At 38.6% G+C, this 21,079-nt stretch overlaps 1 pseudogene; it reads left to right on the top strand.

Annotated features, from left to right (window-relative positions):
- Positions 1-20,107: 20,107 nt before the first annotated feature.
- On the top strand, positions 20,108-20,687 carry LOC105979577 (annotated as a pseudogene).
- The last annotated feature ends 392 nt before the right edge of the window (positions 20,688-21,079 follow it).

Here is a 21,079-nt window from a genome sequence, read left to right as displayed (position 1 = left end):
CGGGTTTTCCTTTTTGGTATGGGAGGTTTTGCAATTTCTTCAGAGACTACAATTTGGATCCCACAAGTTAGAACACAACTTGAGAAGAGTGGAAAATAAAACAATAAAACTGAGCAGCCACAGAAATGGAAGGTGTAGGATTTCATATTAATTTTCATAAATATTTTGAGGACTAAAGTTTTCTTCAAATTATGCAGTAAACATTTAAAAATACACTTTAATATATAGAAGCCAATGGCTAATTCATGTTAAATGCTTCAGAGGTGAGCCTGACTCCAAGCTTCATTAAAAAAAAGTATTATTTGAAAGTTAATATATATATCATTCCATAGTTAAATCACGTCAAGCAGAATTGTGCAATTGCTTCCAATCAGTTTCCAAACATATGTTTTCTTCCTGGACTCCTTTACATCATGTCTTTTTTGCCCCACCACCACCTCTGTCCCCCCACCCTTCCCCCAAACCTTATTCTACTTGCTGTTCCTATAGGTTCATCAATCCTGGGTTTCATTTACCAAAAAACAGAAAAACATGTAACACAACTTCAAGAGGGTGACCCCCCAATGACATAACACCTCTGAGATACACCCTAATATGAACAAAGAAAAACAAAATAAAACAGAAGGCCCATTATAGGTTTATGGAATAATACATATCTATATAAAGCATTGATATAACAAGACCATGTTTGTCTGCCTCCCAACAGTTCAACAATCTTGGTCCGGTTGTCTTCCGCTTCCTCAGACACCAGGTATTTTCCAACTTATGTCCTTAGGTTACAAGTGTGTCTGAGGAAGAGTCCAAGTCACCCAGTGGAGTTCCCACATGGGATCTCACTGCTGCAGCCTCTGAAGTGTGCTGTGCACCTTGAAGATCCAGGATCCAGTGTCCCAGCGTTCCATCGACTCAGTGTTAGTGAAGACACAGTTACAGTGCTAAAAGGGAGCCCTGGTGGCACAGTGATTAAACCTTTGCCTGATGACCAGAAGATTGGCAGTTTGAGTCCACCCAGTGGCTCTACGAGAACAAAGACTTGATTTCCTCCTGTGCAGATTACAGCCTTGAAAACCCTACTTGGCAATTCTACTCTATCACACTGGTTCACTATAAGCTCAAGTTAATTGAACGCCACACAACAGTAAAATCACTCCAACACAACAAGCTCATTTTCTACTAAGCAATCAACACCCTTTCTAATAAGTTAAGCAGAAAGTTCAATGACAGGGTAGAGATAACCAATTCAAATCTTGCAGTCAAGTACCTGTCTTCCAAATTTCCTGGTCTAGAGGAGTGAGTGCTTTTAGTGCTTCAACAACTTGTAATGTTTCAATTGGTCTTCCATCAATTCCTGGAGCTTTGTTTTTGGCTAATGATTTCAGTGCAACTTGAACTTCTTCCTTCAGCACCAATGTTTCTTGCTTATATGCTACCTCTTGAAATGGTTGAATATCTCTTTTTTGGTACAGTGATTATATGTATTCTTTCCTTCTTCTCTTGATGCCTCCTGCATCATTGAATACTTTACCCACACAATCTTTCAATATTGCAACTCGAGGCTTGATTTTTTTTCTCGATTCTTTCAGTTTAAGATATGTTAAGTATGTTCTTCTGTTTTTTATTTTCTAATTCTAGATCTTTGCATATTTCATTGTAGTATTTGAATTTGACTTCTCTAGTTGTCCTTTGAAATTTTCTGGTCAGCTCTGCATCATTTCTTCCAAGTACCTCAGCTACGCTACAATTAAAAGCAAGTTGCAGAATCTCCTCTTTTTTTGTTTCAAGCACATGTTACTAATGTACAATATTTTTTACAGCTTTATTGCCACCTCTTTCACATATTAAGAATCTCTTCTTACATCCACTTTGAGCTTTTCTTTCTTTCCTGTCTTTTTATTATTATTTAAATCATTTTATTGGGGGCTCCTACAACTCTTATCACAATCCATACATATATCTATTGTGTCAAGCACATTTGTACATTTGTTGCCATCATCATTTTCAAAACATTTTCTTTCAAGTTGAGCCCTTGGTATCAGCTCCTCAATTTCCCCTTCCCTCCACCAGCCTCCCTCCCTCATGAACCCTTGATAATTTATAAATTATTATTATTTTTTCATGTCTTACACTGACCGATGTCTCCCTTTACCCACTTCTTTGTTGTCCATCCCCCTGGGAGAGGGTCATAGATAGATAAGTGTGATTGGTTCCCCTTTCTCCCCCCACCTTCCCTTTACCCTTCTGGTATGGCTACTTTCAGTATTGGTCCCGAGGGGTTTATCTGTCCTGGATTCCCTGGGTTTCCAGGTCTTATCTGTACCCATGTACATGCTCTGGTCTAGCCAGTAGGGTAGAATTAGGGTCATGATAGTAGGGGGAAGGAAGCATTAAAGAACTAGAGGAAAGCTGTATGTTTCATTGGTGCTATACTGTTCCCTGACTGGCCCGTCTCCTCCCCGTGACCCTTCTGTAAGGGGATGTCCGATTGGCTTTGGGTTTCCACTCTGCATTCCCCACCCCATTCACATTTACATGATTTTTTGTTCTAGGTCTTTGATGCCTGATACATGATCCCTTGGGCACTTCATGATCACACAGGCTGGTGTGCTTCTTCCAAGTGGGCTTTGTTGCTTCTTAGCTAGATGGCCGCTTGTTTATCTTCAAGCCTTTAAGACTCCAGATGCTATATCTTTTGATAGCCAGGCACCATCAGCTTTCTTCACCACATTTGCTTATGCACCCACTTTGTCTTCAGCGATCGTGTTGGAAAGGTGAGCATCAAGGAATGCCAGTTTAATAAAACAAAGTGTTCTTGCATTGAGGGAGTATTGAGTAGAGGCCCAATGTCCATCTGCTTCCTTAATACTAAGCCTATAAATATATGTGCATAGATCTATTTCCTCATTATCATATATAAATATATTTACATCTGTGCATGCCTTTATTTAGGCCTCTATAAATCCCTTTTGCTTCATAGTTCTTTCCTCTATTTCCTTTTGCATTTCTATTGTCCCACTATCATGATCAGCCTTCATTTGGGTTTCAGTAATTCCTCTCAGTTACATTGCCCTTGATGAGGCCCTACCTCGTCGCCATCGATTTTTGGTCACTTGTTTTTTCCTTGTCCCCGGGTTTGTCAGCACCCACTTCCTTTCCCCAGCCTCCCCCTCTCCCCTGTCCCTCAGGAACCATCGTCCCTTTGTTTTCTCCTGCAGATTGTTTATCTTGCCTATCTTATCTAGATAGACATGCAGCGATAATAATATGCACAAACACAAGACAGAGCAAAACAAAGCAAAAAAAGTAAAATAAAACAATAACAACAACAATAACAAAGCCAACAACAAAAAAGAAAAGCCTATAAATAGTTCAAGGTCTGTTTTTTGACCTTTACAAGTGTTTCATGCATCAAATCTGTTCTTGAGATGTTCTTGAACTTCACGTGGTTTTCATAGTGGTGTTTTGGTTTTCATAGTGGTTTGTATTTTCGTTTTCATGGATTTACTTTAATTTACTTAAACGTCAACCTGAACTCACACGTGATCAATTGATGGTCTATTTCACAGTCAGCCTCTGGCCTAGTTTCAGCTGCTAATATTGAGCTTCTCCAGCACCCCTTCCCACAGATAGCATCAAATTTATTTTTGTGTATTCTGTCTGGAGAAGTCCACGTGTATATTGGCCTTTTGTTTTATTGAAAACAGGTATTTCCTATGAACAAGTCATTGTTATTAAAAAAATTCAATCGTGAGATCTCTGCCTTCATTTATATCAGCAAGACCATATTTTCCAACTATGGTTCCGTCCTCTTTATTTCCAACTTTTGCAATCCTATTGCCAAAAATTGTCAATACATCTAGATTGCTTATTCAATCAATTTCCGACTGAAGATAGTAGAATTCTTCAAACTTCTTCATCCCAAGTTTTGGTGTTTGGTGCACAAATTTAAATAACTGTCACATTGATCAGAGTTCTTGGAATGTGGATAGTTATAATCCTAGCCCAGACAGACAGATAGAGCTTGAATTTTATTTTTTGACAATGAATGTGATGCCATTTCTCTTTATTGTTTAATTCCCAGAATAGTAGACCATATGATTTTCTGATTCAAAATGGCTAGTACTAGTACATTTGAGCTCACTAATGCCTAGAATGTCAGCTTTTAAACCTTCCATTTCATTTTTCACAACTTCTAATTTTCCTACGTTCATACTTTGTGCATTCCAAATTCTGATTATTAATTGATGTTTGCAACCGTTTCTTCCCATTTTTAGTCATGCCCCATCAGAAAATGAAGGTCCCGGAGGATTTATTGCCACAGGATTTACTCCATCTACATCATTATAGTTGACCCCACTTTGAGAGTCTACTCAGTCATATTTTGAATGCCTTCCTGAGGAGCACATCTTCAGGCACTCCCTTCAACAATATCCTGCCTATTCATTCCTTATAGTCTGTTCTTAGTAAGGAAGCTCTGCTGAAACTTGTCCACTTCGAGTGAGCTGTTGGTGTTTGAAATACTGATGACATACCTTCCAGCATCACAGCAACACATAAGCCACCACAGTACAACAAATTGACAAACAAGTGGTAGAAAAACTTTTGAGCAGTCATCTAAAGTGGAAATAGTGTTCTCTTTCTATCTGAAGCAAAGAAGAATGATGAAAATTGAAGAGATCTGGAAATAATTAGTTCAATGAACTAGTGGACCGACCAAACATCAGTCTCGATGACACTAACAACGGAAGACTAGACGGTGCCTCACTACCACTATCAACTCTTCTGAAAGAGATCATAGCACAGTGGGTAGAGTGGGATAAAACAGGGACCAAACCTAAGATTATGGGTCACAAGAGAGAGTGGTGGAATCCTATAGACTCTGTCCCCTAGTCACCCTTCAGGTCTGGAAAGAAACTAATCTCCATGGCTCAATTTTATAGTCAGGTTTAACAGAAGAACAATAACACAAATGAGGTACACACCTTAGAATAACCAATCATTTTAGATGAAAAGGCAGCATTTACCTAAAGATAACGTTCAAAATAGTTCACCAAGAAGGAGGAATGGGAAGAGAATGAGAGAGGAGGTGGAATAAATGATGTTACATTGTGGAGATTTCACTCAATGGGATGAAACAAAGTGTGTATGACTTGTTGAATGAAAAACTGATCTGTTTTATAAATCTTCACCCAATTTATAACAAAAAGGCAAAGTATATACTGTATGTACTCATGTATAAGCCGAGCTTTCAGCACATCTAAATGCATTTTTGTGGTAAAATTAGGTGCCTCAGCTGATACTCAGTTCGGCTTATACTCGAGTATACATGGTGTGTGTGTGTGTGTGTAGAGAGAGAAATGAAGTCCTGATACATTTTACAAAATAGACAAACCTTGAAAGCATTGTGCTAAGTAAAATAAATCTGCCACAAAGACAAATACTGTTTGATCCTCCTTACGTGAAATATCTTGGATTGACAATAGTGTGGAAATGAAAGTTTCTTTGTGGCTACCAAGTTGGGAGAAGAAGGGTGAGAGTAATCATTCCTGAGGGGCACTAAATTTCTCTTAAAGGTGATGAAAAATTTGGGGAAAGGATAGTAATGATGCTTGCACAGCATGGTGGAAATAATGAATGCCACTAAAGTATACATGTAAACATTTTGAAATGGCAAATATTTTGTTAGGTATATTTTTAAAAGCATAAAATGAATATCTTTGGGGCATGATACACAAAGAGATTATTTTCTTGAAAAGAAATAGAGCTTCTGAATTGGGATTGACTCAATAGTATACAACAGAGACAACAATGATATGATAAACCAGTAGATAAATGCCAACTTTGTTAGTTTTGTTAGGTGCTGTCAAGTTGGTTCCAACTCACAATAACCCTTTGTACAACAGAACAAAATGCTGGCACCATCCTCACAATCATTCCTATGTTTAAGTCCACTGTTGCAATCATTGGGTCAATCCATGCTGTTGAGGCTCCTTCTCTTTTTCACTGACCTTCGACCTTACCAAGTATGATGCTCTTTTCCAGGGACTGATCTCACCAGATGACATGTTCAATGTACGTGAGCCAAAATCTTCCAGGTCTTCTTTCTAAAGAACATTCTGGCTGTCATTCTTCCGAGACAGATTTGTTTCTTCTTCTGCCAGTCTATGACATATTCAATATTCTTCATCAAAATCACACTTTGAAGGCATCACTTCTTTTCTAATCTTCCTTACTTGTTGTCCAGCTCTTTGAAGTATAACATTATTGTGAGGATATGAAGGATTTGAAACCTTTGTGCATTGTTGATGGGAATGCAAAAGGGTGCATCTGCTGTGGAAAAGAGTCTGGCAGTATAAAAGTTAAACATAAAATTATCATATGACTCAGCTATTCCACTCTTATAGAAAAACCACTCTACCCAAAAAACTTGAAGGCAGGGTATCCAAGACATAACTTGTGCATTCATGCTCACTACATGTGTTAGACGAGTAGAGAAACCAATTCATAAACATTCGTGTGTGTAAGAAAAAGCTTTCTATAAAAGAGCAATTGAATATTGAGAAAACATCCCAGCCCAGTCCAGATCAAGTCCATAAGTTCGATATTAGCCAATATGTCTGATACCAATCTATAAAGTCCTCTTCAGACTTATGCAGCACATGCAATGACACCAAATGTGGGACGATCACAGCCCAGGGGTGGAGCGTCTCATGGATCAAATGGCAGTGGAAACATCTCAGTGCTGACAGGGGTCTCCACGTGGTTCTTCCAGCTCCAGGGTTCTAGTGTCGCCACATGTGTTTTGTCAGCAGGAAGACAAAGCAGAGAGTGTTTCTTGCCTCCAGGGAGGAAGACAGGAGTTCCCATTATCCTCAGGAGAAGGCCATGCCCACACAGAACCCTCATTGGCTATGACCTGAATGATAGGCTAGACTCCACCCCTTCACAAGTTGACAGATTATGTAACTTCCACACTACAGAACTAGTTAGACTATCCAAAAGGTGAAAAGAACTTATGTGTCCATTAACACATGTATGGATAAACAATATACATACAATGGGATGTTATCCATTCATTAAAAAAGGAATTAAGTGGGTGGGCCTTTACATTAAGCAAAATGAGAAACAAAAGGAGAAATATTGTACGATAACTATATGATATATCTAGAATAAGAAAATTCAAAATGGCAGAAAATATATTTAACTAAAAACAAACTCACTTCCATCAAGTGAATTCTGACTTATAGCAATCCTACTGGACAGGGTAGAGTTACCCTTTAGGATTTCCCAGATTTTAAGTCTTTATGGAAACTGAAAACCTCATCTTTCTCCCTCAGAACTACTGCAGCATTCGACCTGCTGTCAGCAGCCCAACACAAAATGCATTATGCCACCAGAGGTCCCTCTGAAAATAAATTAGAAGTTATCAAAGGCTGAGAAGAGGGAAGAAAGGAGAATCATTGCTTAATAAGTACAGAATTTCTGTTAGAGGTGATGAAACTTGTTTTTGAAATGGTGGTGATGCTTCCACAAAATTGTGAATATAACTAATACAACTGAATTGTACACTTAAAAGTGGGAAACAAAATTTTTTGTTATACAAGGGGGTACCTCCCCCCCAAAAAAAGAAAAAAGCTCAGCTGGACAGAGCTTTCATAATACACATTTTCCCCACTAGGCAAGCATCGAGCAGCTCGCTCTGAGTTAGAGCACCCAGTGCAGTCGCCTGGGAAGGTTTTCTCTGGTCATTGAATTTTTTCACCAAAGCAGATTTGCTCGAAGCTCATTTTTTGTGATGGCTGATTTAAGAGAACAGTGTGAGGCTGTGAAATTTTGTTTCCTGTTTGTGAAAAATACCTCAGAAACATTTGTGATGTTGAACACAACCTACAAGAACAGCGCCTTGGGAAAAACTCAAGTGTACAAGCAGTTTTCTTGTTTCAAAAAAGGTGAAATGACGATTGATGACAGACCTCGTTCTGGATGTCATCTTCCCTCACTGACAAAAAGGTGAACAAAAGTTGTACACTAATGCTCCAAGACCGACGACTGGACCATTGAAGACATGGGGAAGATATCTGGACTATCTTGGAGCTCAGTTCATCTCAGCAAATTGTAATGAAAGATTCGAGAACAGTAAGGGTCACTGCGAAATTTGTGCCTCGGATCCTGACTGGCCAGGAAAAAGAGCGTAGAGTGGAAACATGTCGTGCTTTGAAAGAATAGCTCCGAAGCGACCCAGACTTTTCCTCCCAGGTCATTACTGGTGATGAGACGTGGTGCTATTCTTATGACCCTGAAAGCAAACATCAATCAAGCCAGTGGGAGATGCCATCATCACCTCGCCCCCCAAAAAGCTCATCAAGTGAAATCAAAGATCAAGACGATGGTTATTTGTTGTTTCTTTTTCTTTTTATGTGAAGGGGATAGTGCATTTGAAGTTTGTTCCACCAGGTCAGACTGTTAATCAGGCTTTCTATTTAGAGGTTCTGAAAAGATTGTGTAACAGTGCATGACCAAAAAAGGCCTGATGTACGGCAGATGGGGGACTGATTTAGCCACCACGACAATGCACCTGCTCATGCAGTCATATCAGTGCACCAGTTTTGGTAAAAAATCAGCATGCCTCTCTTGCCCCATACACCTTACTAACCTGACCTCACTCAGTACAACTTCTTTTTGTTTTCAGGAATGAAGAGGGACATGAAAGGACAGCGATTTGATGGCATAGAAGAGGGGAAGAAAAACACAAAGGAGGTGCTGTCAGCCATCAAATAGATGAGTTTGAAAAATGTTTCTAAGAATGGAATCACAAATTTGACAAATGTATTAAATGTAATGGAGAATACTTTGAAAGTGTTATGGTTGTTTTGTAAAAAAAATTAAATGCATAGCTTTAAAAAATCTGTTTTGGGGAGTAGCCCCTCATTTATCTATTTTACCAAGGTTCTTAGAATAATAACTTAAAGATTGGCAGTTCACACCCACCCAGCAGTACTTCACAAGAAAGATCTGGTGATCTTCTTCTATTACAATTACAACCAAGAAAACCTGTGAAGCAGCTCTATTTATTAACACATATGGGTGCCATAAATCAGAATCAACTCAAGTCAATGGGTTTTCCTTTCTATATTTTACCAAAATAATTAAAGTAGTGAAGATATTGTAAGGTCTGCAGTCTAGTAAATAGCATTGTGCTAATACCAATCTTCTAGTTTTGATACTGTGGTTATATAAGATATTATTACTGGGGAAACCTAGGAGGAGCTCACTATAATAGTTCTGTAACTTCTCATGATTCTTAAAACTTGAGGTGAAAATTTAAGCTTTAAAATATATATTATTCAAGCTCACAAATAGCTTCAGTAATTGTTTGAAATTGAAAGAAACAAAAGTTTGGGGGAGGGGAGTGTGTTCTCACTGGTATTATTTAAGATTGCTGAGAAGACTGATTTTCATTCATTCTTTTTGTATTCTCTACAGAAAATATATGTTATTACTGTTTGCAGCAGGGCTCATCACTCTGCAGTCCCACTTTCACTATAGCACTGTGATGTAGGAAGAGAGCTGCAGCTTGGTGCTTCCTCAAGGGTTCCTTACTCTGGACTGAAGCGTGTCCTTTTGACAGAGGATTCCTGGACTGAGAACTGTAACATTGAAGACAGAAAGAGGGTGGGCTGGTTAGCCTCAGAAGAGAGAGCTGAGTGACTCTGGGCAGGATTGCCTGTTGCTACCGATCTGTGACACTTGCTTGTGCAGAGGCCTGATTGTGTCCTGTGCAACATGTCTCCCCTCCATCCCACACCATGCGATGCCAGCAGCAGAGGCTTAAAAGGTCCAAGTGGCCAAGGCCAAGGAGAGCCTGTGCAAGGGTCTACACACTAGTAAGGCAAAACCCAGTGAGGCACAGTGGCAAGACAGAATCCTGGAGAACTACGCAGGCCCCTTGAGAGGCATGGTGTTAGAAGGAAGCCTGACCAAAGCATCGGACCTGAACTACAACTACAACCCATCTACATAAGAGTAAGCATGAGCAATTTTGTTTTAATAAATCATTTTATTGGGGTCTCTCTTACAGCTCTTATAGTAATTTATACATCAATTGTATCAAGCACATTTGTACACATGTTGCCATCATCATTTTCAAAGCATTTTCTTTCTACTTGAGCCCTTGGTGCCAGCTCCTCATTGTTTTCCCTCCTTTCCCTACCCTCCCATCATCATAAACCCTTGATAAATTATTATTTTCATATCTTACGCCATCCGCTGTCTCCCTTCACCCATGTTTCTGCTGTTTGTCCACATGGGAGTGGGGGTTATACGTCTCATTGTGATCAGTTCCCCCTTTCTCCCTCTTCTTTCCACATGGTATTGCTAGCCCCATTACTATTCCTGAGGAGTTTATTGGTCCTGGATTCCATGTGTAAAAAGCATGAGTAATTTTGGGAAGCGTAAGTAGTTCTCTTGAATATCTACTGTTCTTGTAAATTGTTGCTTTCTATAAACAATGATAATGACTTTCATTGTATCATTCTGTGCAACTCTCTTGGTTGTTATGCTTGATCACAGAATGGATGCTGCCAGTGAGTGTACATGTCTCATTCCTAGCAGTCTTATAGGTACCTGGACATTTGAGACACAGCCTATCTACATATGCAATGAAGCTAGACATACATGTGAATGTGCACATACACATACACTTTGCCTCTTTGAATGCAAACCTATTGCTCTCTCATTTCTGCTATTAACTACACTGAACATGCCAGACATATTCTTGCCGCAGGGTCTTTGCACTGGTTGTTTCTTTTATGTAGAACATTATCCTTTCAGATATCTAAATAGATTGATTACTCTTTTAAGTTTTTGTTGATGATACCTTCTCAATGGCATTACCTTCTTCAAATGACAACTCCATTCCCCCACCTCACATAACCACTTCTGACTCTCTTCCTTAATTATCTCCATTTCTAAAAGTTTATTTTTCTCCACCACACTAGATTGAAAGCCACTGAGAATAGGTATTTTATTTTTGTTGTTTACTGCTATAAAGTTAGCAAAGAGAACGCTATCTTGTCAAAATTAAGAACTCAATATATACTTGTTGAATTAGTCAATCAATGAAAAAAGAAGATCCATAGAAAAATTTTGAAGACAGTCCAGTTTTAGAAAGATAAAGCCAATTATTGCCCACATACCAGTTTTCTTCTTACTCTCACTTCTTACTTTTACTTTGTTTGGAGGGATAGATAAAGAAGATCAGAATCAATATTGCATTTGTAAAGTCCTGGAACATCTCTAGACAGTAGGTCTATCAGTAGAATGTGGTGATTTTATGTTTACATTGATTTCTTATTTAAATAAACTAAGCATTTACAGAAAATAACTCATTTACTTATCAAACAACTGAGATCTTTGTGTTATTGTGTTTTTAAGAAGTCTGGGGGGAAAAAAAGCCTGGCTTCCTCATTGTTTTCTATTTAGTCCTGTCTTTATGTCTTTACTCATGCTAATCCCCTCATCAGCAATGCCTTTCATTGTTTCACTCTATCAAAATCCAGGGAAGTCCTCAAGGAGAGATGTAGCATGGGAATAAGATACTAGTATGTACTCATATTAATGAATGAATTCCATTATTCATGCATTACAAATTTCACTTGAGAAATTCTGCCTCCTGGTATTGTGAAAAGAACTTTCTCCAGAAAGGTACAGCTTTGTATGTCTGGTTCACTTCTGTTTTTCCAATGCTCAGTGATATGGTGGGTACTCAATTAATATTTTATATTTTAATAAATGAATTATTATGAGTCTCCTTATAGTCTGAATGCAGTTCAATTATTCCTTGAACCATTAGAAAAGAAAATCCCATCAATGCTTATATATTGAATTAGAGAACCATCATCACTCCATGACACAGCATGTTTTCATATTTTCTGAACTGCTAAACATACAGCCTCCTAATTGCCTCCTGCACTACCCTACAGTATGCATGTTTTATGCAGATCTCCTTTATGTGTAACCATGGCAATACAGTCTACTCATACTTGAAATGCCTGGAGGACAAGGGTGGTGAATGTTAACTTGATGCCTTGATAAATTGTTTTGCATTCAGGGGACACTGAACATTTTTTTTTTAATGATGAAAACAAGAACACTTCCTCTGTTTATTCCACGAAGTAAAACATCTATTTAACAGAACAAGAATAAAATTATAGACACCCCACACTGTCACTTGAAGGCACCATCTAGCTCTAATATCTAGGGATGAAGGACTCAGGGATTGCCCTTAGAACTCTTATTTTCATCTGAAACCTATATATTGGACAAAGAATCCATGCCACCATTTTACACGCAGAGAATCGTGTTGTGGAGAGTGCTGGGAGTACCAAAGACACAAGTGCAGTGCATCCTGCACATTTTTTGGCTTCATGGGTTCCAGTTATGAATTGTGGCCAAGCCCTCCATGGCAGGGAGGTGTTTTCCACCCCACAGTGTGCATTTATTTTTCATGTGAATATTGGGATGCTGCCAGAATTCCACCTACATACCACTAGTCTGATCAATTTCAAGCCAACTCTTCTATTTACTGTGAATTGGAAGTACAAGACATGATCAATACCAAATAAGGCTAGTTGTCTTACTATCTTTTAAACATACACGCACACAAATCCATATTCTGATATAAAGAGTTTGAAATGAAACACTCTTTACACAGTTCATAATTATGTCACATTACAGCCTATAGAAATTCACAGATATTTTTGCTAAGTTCACTCAGACTTCGATTTATTTCAATTAGTTTAAGTATTGATCTATTGCAAGTATATTTTTCACAGGCATAAAAAGTTATCCCAACTTTCTTCAGTAAGGACAAAAATTTGGAAGTAGACTAAACTCAGCTCAAAATAATGCAACTAGCATTTCGTTTTTTAAATGATGAAAGAAATCCAAGTTAGGGCAGGTTAAGAGTTTATACTAAACACATCAGATCTTGAAAGATGTTATTGGTGTGTTGTTAAGTGACATCAAGTCAGTTCTGACTCATAGAAATCCTCTACACAACAGAATGAAACAACGCCCAGTCTTGTGCCATCCCTACCATTGTTGCTATGTTTAAGCCTATTGCTGTAGTCATTGTGTCAATTCATCTCGTAGAGGAACTTCTGTTTTGATGACTTTCTACTTCACCAAGCATTATGACGTTTTTCGAGAGCCTTGTCTTCCTGATAACATGTCCAAAATATATGAGACAAAGTCCCATCATTCTCAGTTCAAAGTAGCATTATGGTTGTGTTTCTACCATGACAGAGCTGTTTGTTCTTCTGGCAGTATTCAATACTTAAAATATTCTTCTTCAACACCTGTGTTAGTCCGGGTAGACTAGAGTAACACATTCGTAGACACTCATATGTGTATAAGAAAGAGCTTTATATACAAGAGCAGTTGAATATTGAGAAAACATTTCAGCCCAGTCCAGATCAAGTCCATAAGTCCGATATTGGGTCAAATGTCCATACCAACCTAGGAGGCAAAGTGCATTTATAGAGGTCTAAATAAAAATATGTTTGTAAGTAAATATATTTGTATATGAGTATGGGGAAATAGATCTATGTGCATATATTTATAGGTTTAGTATTAAGGTAGCAGATGGACATTGGGTCTCCACTCAAGTACTTCCTCAATGCAAGAATAATTTGTTCTATTAAACTGGCATTCCATGATGGTCACCTTCCCTGACACAATCGCTGAAGACAAAGCAGGTGCATAAGCAAATGTGGTGAAGAAAGCTGATGGTGCCCGGCTATCAAAAGATATAGGCTTGAAGGTAAGCAAGCGGCCATGTAGCTCAGAAGCAACAAAGCCCACATGGAAGAAGCACATTAGCCTGTATGATCACGAGGTGTTGAAGAGATCAGGTATCAGGCATCAAACAACAAAAAAATCAAATCATTGTGAATGAGGGGGAGTGTGGAGTGGGGACCCAAAGCCCATCTGTAGGCAATGGACATCCCCTTACAGAAGGGCCACAGGGAGGAGAAGAGCCAGTCAGGGTGCAGTGTAGCAACGATGAAACATACAACTTTCCTTTAGTTCCTAAGTGCTTCATCCCCCCCTACCACCACCACCACTATTATGATCCCAATTCTACCTTACAAATCTGGCTAGAGCAGAGACTGTACACTGCTACTGATAGGAACTGGAAACAGGGAATACAGGACAGATGATCCCCTTCAGGACCAGTGGTGAAAGTAGTGATACCCGGAGGGTGGAGGGAGGGTGGGGTGGAAAGAGGGAACCGATTATAAGGATCTACATATAACCTCCTCCCTGGGGGATGGGCAACAGAAAAGTAGGTGAAGGGAGACACTGGACAGTGTAAGATATGACAAAATAATAATAATTTATAAATTATCAATTGTTCATGAGGGAGGGTGGAGCAGGAAGAGAGGGGGGAAATGATCTGATACCAAGGGCTCAAGCAGAAAGCAAATGTTTTGAGAATGATGATAGCAACAAATGTACAAATGTGCTTGACACAATGGCTGTATGTATGGATTGTGATAAGAGTTGTATGAGCCCCCATAAAATTACTTTTTGAAAAGATGAATTGTGAAAGGATAATAAGGGTTCTTTCAAAGATGAGTTTGAACATATGCACATATTCTAACATGTGTTCATTTTTCTTAATTTTTCCTATTACCTCAAACCCACTACCCATCTGTCACTTTGTCATACTGTGGTCACTTGCACATTACTGGAAAATAAGCCATGGATATTTTAAATACCAGCAGAGGTATCCATAGTGGACAGTTTTCAGCAAAGCTTCGAAACTAAAAATGGCCTAGATATCTACTTAAGAAAATTAGAACGTGAAAACTTTAGGGATGACAACTGAACATTAGTTTACTTTGAAAACATTATTAGAAAGGATAAATCCTGAAGGATGTAACAGGAGCAAGGGAGAGTTGATAGCAATGATGGCTGCATAAACCCACTCGAGAGGAGCGAATAGCAGAATTGTAAGTGAATGGATATATTAGTGTAAGACACAGCAAAATAAACTAAAATTACATATATTAACAATAATAAGGGTTGGCGGGTAGAGGTGAGGCAGGGGATAAAGGGGAATGGATATCAAGGAAGTCAAGAAGAAGGAGAATGTTTTGAAACTGTGGTAACAAGTGTACAGTACTGTTTGATGTGACTGAACTATGGGATGTTACAATATCTGTAAGCGCACTGAATGAAATGAGTTTTAAAAAGACTGGAGGATGACATCATGTTTGGTGAAATTGAGAACCAATGAGGGTGAAAGAACCCTCAGTGAGGTGGATTGGTACAATAGTCAAAACGATCAGCTGAAACATGCTGGATATCTTGAGGATACCATAGTACTGGGCAACGTTTTGCTGTGTTGTGCATGAGGTTGCATGAATCAAGAGTCAACTCAATAGCAGCTGTCCACCTTTATATCTATATCTGTATCTATGTCCATGTCTATGTCGCTATCTATCTATCTATCTATCTAGATTGGGCTACTAACATCAAGGTCAGCAACTCAAAACCACAAGCCACTTCTCTGGAGAAAATGAAGCTTTCTATTACCATAAAGAGTTAGTCTCAAAAATCCACAGAAGGAGTTTATTCTGTCCTGTAGGGTTTCCATGAGTCCAAATTGATTCCATGGCAGTGAGTTTTTAGTTTATCTAGCTATTTTCCTATCATCAATCTATTTAAGTGTGTTGTGTTTCAATAAGAGACATTCCATTTATGTTACTATGGATACTGATATCTAAAAGTTCCATTCTAATTTTAGAGATGCATCAAATGGATGCTATTTGTCAGTGATAAGAAAGCATTTCTTTTACTTTCCTCTTGCACTCTCAATAATCACTATTTCCAAAAGCTAGAACATACATGGGATTGCTAGCTCCACCTCTTTTTGGCATGTTGGTAAATGAAGAAAACAAAGATGTGTAGAGTTAAAGATCTTAGTTAGACCAACATTTGGAAATAAAAAAGCAAGGAAAGCATACCTCCATTAAGACAGAAAGTTTCCATTTCTATACTAAGAGGAGTAGGGTATATTACACCTGTAGCTCATGTTGCAATATTTCTTTTCTTTCTGCCTTTCTTGAATTTGATAAGCATTAGGGTTTCCTAATAATACACAGTTTTCCTGTTTTCATTCAGGAATCCATACTCAGCAGAAAGTGATATATTTTAATAGGGTCAAATGTGCTCATTACATTTGATTTCCTGTGAGTGCTCTTGAGAGACTTCTACTGTCAGGTCAGGGAATGCAATTTCTAAATTAAGTTTGAATAAAAATTAGTGGCATAAACATAGTGGCATTAGTTGAATAAAGTATCAAAAAGAGATATTAAAGGGCAACAGCAAGAATAGTGGAGCAAAGAAAAACAAAAGTGGTCCTTTCATAAAAACAATGAAAAAACTAGCAAAATTTGTCAAAATCAACTTTTTTCTATATTCCGGAAGCTAGTCGATAACTTGCAGCAACATGGGGGAATCTAATAGGGGGGAAATTGACCATCTCAGTAGGAGTTTTGTGACATTTAACTTGCTACAATCCCACTTTCCACTTCCTAGTTCTGTGGTAGACAAAAAAAATAGCCCGAATTCCCAGCAATGGAGGAAGCAGAATGATACTGGAGATCTTTCAAAGCTTTACTCCCAATTAGGGCTCCTTATCTGACCCAACTGTTGGTTCCATGAAAAACCTCACTTGAAAGGTTTGTTTTTATTTGACCTCAATCACATTCGCACAGTGCAAAAAGGTTCCCCCAAGTAATGGAAAAAGGGGGGAATGATTGAATGTTTGAACCTCAGGGTAGCTGACTCATTGCTATTGTTAGGAGCTGTCCGGCTGATTCTCACTCATAGAAACCTCACGGACAACAGAACAGAGCACTGCTCAGCAGTCTGCCATCTTCACGATGCAGTCTGCACTGGATGACTCTAGCTCATTGAGGGGCTTCCTCTTTTTTGCTGACCCTTTACTCTTTGAATCATGATGTCCTTCTTCAGGGATTGGTCTCTCCTGATAACACATCTGCCAGAAGAAGCCAGCTCCTAGCACAATCACTACGGGTTTGGTAGGCGCAATTGTACAGCGATAATAAGTAAATATTATAGTAAAGTTATAGAGAGCATGAGAGATAAAAGAGATATATAGAAATAAATGGAGTCAGACACATATTATGATAGCATGCTCACCTCAGCCCCGCTTGGTGGTCCACGTGGAGGGAGTGAGAGAGAACTTTAATGTTCCCCACGCTTTTATACTCTCTGGGGACATTGGGTACGTGCAAGCCCCCACATTACAGGTGAAGACATACGTCACAGGAAAGGATTGTGCTACAGGTATTACAGTGATGGGAGGAGGTGATCTAGGGACATATGCACTACAGAAGGAGGGATTGGGGGTGTACATTTAGCAAGATAGGCGGCAAGATAGGCAGATCCTAGATTTCTGGTAACAGCTTAACTAGACTTTGGGTCTCTATAGGAACCATTATCAGTTGTGTGTGAACTCCGCCCACAGGAACCAAACTGATGGCTTTAGGCTCCAGCATCAGGGAGCAGGCCCACCCCTGTGGTGGGATGAGACAGCAGTCTGGCAACTGATTGCCTTCAGGGGGGGAATGCCTGAGCATTTGCCCTCCCCCAACACACATCCAAAATACATGGGGAGATTTCTTGACATCTTCATTTCTAAGGAGAATCCCTGCCCTATTCCTTTCTTTTTTTTCCCCCCTGCCCTATTCCTTTCGAGACAGAGTTGCTTATTCTTCCAGCAGTCCTTGGTATAGTTAATATTCTTTGCTACCAGCTAGTGGTGTAGGGTTACACATTGGGGTGCAATTGACATGGTCAACAGCTTGAAACCGCATCTCCTCAGGAGAAAGACTGGGCTTTCTACTCCCATCAAATAGTCACAGTCTCAGAAACCCACAGGGGGTGGCTATGAGTCAACACTGATGGTAGTGAGTTTGCCAACACTATAATTGAAAAGTATCAATTCTTCAGTCTCCCTTATTAATTGTCATGCTTATGAAGGAATAGAAAATGCCATGATTGAAAATACCACAAGACACACCTAAGTCCTCAAAGTGATATCTTTGCTTTTTAATAATGTAAAGAAGTGCTTTGCAGCAGATTTGCTCAAGGCAAGACATTGTTTGATATCTTAACTGCTGCTTCCATAAGCATCGATTGTGTATTCAAGTAAAATGAAATTCTGGCTACTCCAATCTTTTCTCCACTTGTCATGATAGTATTTATTAGTATAGTACGATAGTTTTTTTTTTCTTTGTGTATAGCGTAATGCACACTGAAGCCTGCTATCTTTGATCTTCATCAGCAAGTACTTCACATCTTCTACCTTTTCAGCAAACGAAATTTTGCCATCTGACTATCACTGGTTGCTAATGAGATTTCCTTCAATCCTGATGCTGCCTTCTTGATCTAGTCCAGTTTTTTTGATTATTTGTTCAGCCTATAGATTCTATAAGTATGATGAAAGGATAAAACCCTGACATACACCTTCCCTAATTTTAAACCATGTAGTATCCCCTTTCTCTGTTTAAATAACTGCTTCCTGTCTATATACAGGTTTCACATCAGCAAAATGAAGTGCTCTAGAATTCCTAGCCTTCACAATAATAGCCATAATTCATTATGATCTACAGAGGTGAATGCCTTTGCATTGTCACTAAAACACAGGCGAGCATCTTTCTGGTATGCTATGCTTTCAGCCAAGATCCATCTGATAGAATCAATGATATCCCTTGTTCCACATCCTCTTCTGATCTGGCTAGAATTTCTGGCAGCTTCCTGTTTATATACAGCTGCAACCATATTTTAATTATTTTCAGAAAACGTTTACTTTTGTGTGATATTAATTACATTCATTGTTCAATAATATCCACATTGTGTTGCTTTTATTTAGAATGGGCAAAAATATAGTTATCTTCCAGTAGTTAAGCTAGTCTTCCAAACTTCTACACATAGATGAGCAACTGCTTTCAATATAGCATTCGTTTGTTGAAATGTCTCAGTTAGTATTCCATCAATTCCTAGATGTTTGTTTGTTTGCTTTTACCAATCTTTCAGTGTAGCCTGGACTTCTTCCTTCAATATACCTCCCGAAATGGTTAAACATCAACAATTATTTTTGGTACAATTTTTCTATATGTTTCTTCCATTGTCTTTTGATGCTTCTGGCATTGGTTAGTAATTTTGTCTATAAATGTTTTAATGTTACAATGCTAGCTTTGAATGTTTCTTCCCCCCAATTCTTTCTGTTTGCAAAGGATCAAATATGTTCTTCTCTTTGGGTTTTCTGACTCCACGTTTGTGCATATTTCATTAAAATCATTTACTTTTTCTTCTCAAGCCATTCCGAATTTTGCTGTTCAGTTTTTGCATCATCATTTCTTTTACTTCTTCATCATTTGTCTTATGTATTCTATTTTCACAAGTAAGTTTTAAAATCTTTTCTTACATGTATTTTTTATCTTTCCTTTCTCTCCTTTCCTTTTGATGAGCAGAGTTGCCTTACAAAAGAAAATAAGCCCACCCTCATTGAGTTGATTCCAATTCATAATGACCCCACAGAATAGAACAATTCCTTAGTGTTTCTGAGGCTATACATTTTATGGAAGCAAATCAACTCACTGTTCTTCCAAGGAGTAGTTAGTGGATTGAAACTGCTTACCTTGAGGTTCAACAGCTCACCATGGTAACCCACGACACCACCAGGGTTGTCTTAGATGAGATAAAAAGTAGAGAAAACAATAGAATAGCTAAACAGCCTAAATTTTTTTAAATGGGGGTGAGATATCCACTGGGGTTTTGAAATGCTGGAACATATCTAAGAATCTGGAAGTACATGCACATGTTTAGGGTTTTGCACATGTTCAGGACAAATATGCGAAGGCTGTGATCTCTTACATCTGACTGAATTTGGTGCTCTGTACTAGCAAGAAGTGAAGATTAAGGGAACGTTGGAAATTGCTTGGATTAACGTTGAAGGCACATTCCACCAAATACAAGAGCCCTTAGAAAAAGATGGAGTTTTCAGCTTTCGGATAAGAGGAGAGTTCGGTGCAACTTTATTCGGTCGCCCTGCATCTGGGTTTGTCTGACACCAGGCTCCTCCGTTATGCTGCTCAAGTTTGACCTCAATGAGATCAAAGTTGTGTACTTGAAGTAAACTGGTGGGGAGGTCAGTGCCACGCCTGCGCTGGCCCCCAAGATCAGGTTTTTGGGTTTGTCTACATAAAAGGTTGGTGATGGCATTGCCAAGGCAACCAGTGACTAGAAGGGGTGACGAATTACTGTGAAATTGATCATTCAAATTAGACCAGCCCAGATGGAAGTGGTGCGTTCTGCCTCTGCTCAGATCATCAAAGCCTGCAATGAACCACCCAGGTACAGAAAGATGCAGAAAAACATTAAGCACAGTGGGAACATATTTTGTTGAGATTGTCAGCGTCACCTGTCAGATGAGACACTGATCTTTGGCCAGAGAACTCTCTGCAATTATTAAAGAAATCCTAGGGACTACCTAGTCTATGAGCTGCAACATTGATGGCCACCACCCTCATAATATCATAGTGGTGCTGTGGAATGGCCTGCAGGTTAAGAACTACAAAAGAAAACAATAAATGACCATTTAATAACCCAAAATAAAAATAATAAAAGACTTGGAGACTTATTTGTTCCAGTTATTAAAGGAATGTTTTATCTAATCATTACTGAATTAAGCTAACTAGGAGAAACTTTAGTAAACACACATGCCTTTACAAAATTCATTTTTGTCATTAAGCAAACAACATAAACTAAAATACAAAAGAGCAATATCAAATGCTGGAAAGGGGAGAGAAACTAATTTCCAAATGTCACATATCCAATTCTCAACAAAATATTATAAGATATACAACAAAACAAGAAGTATGATCCATTGTCAGGAAAGTAAGCAATCAATATAAATTGTCATTATGGAAACGCAGACACTGTATTTACTAGGCAAAGACTTCAAAATAGTCTTTGTTTTAAA

Source organism: Echinops telfairi, unplaced genomic scaffold (assembly GCF_000313985.2).
Source record: "Echinops telfairi isolate 266 unplaced genomic scaffold, ASM31398v2 ScPeMD7_19;HRSCAF=73, whole genome shotgun sequence".
Taxonomy (NCBI): domain Eukaryota; kingdom Metazoa; phylum Chordata; class Mammalia; order Afrosoricida; family Tenrecidae; genus Echinops; species Echinops telfairi.
This window is presented reverse-complemented; position numbering and strand designations above follow the sequence as displayed.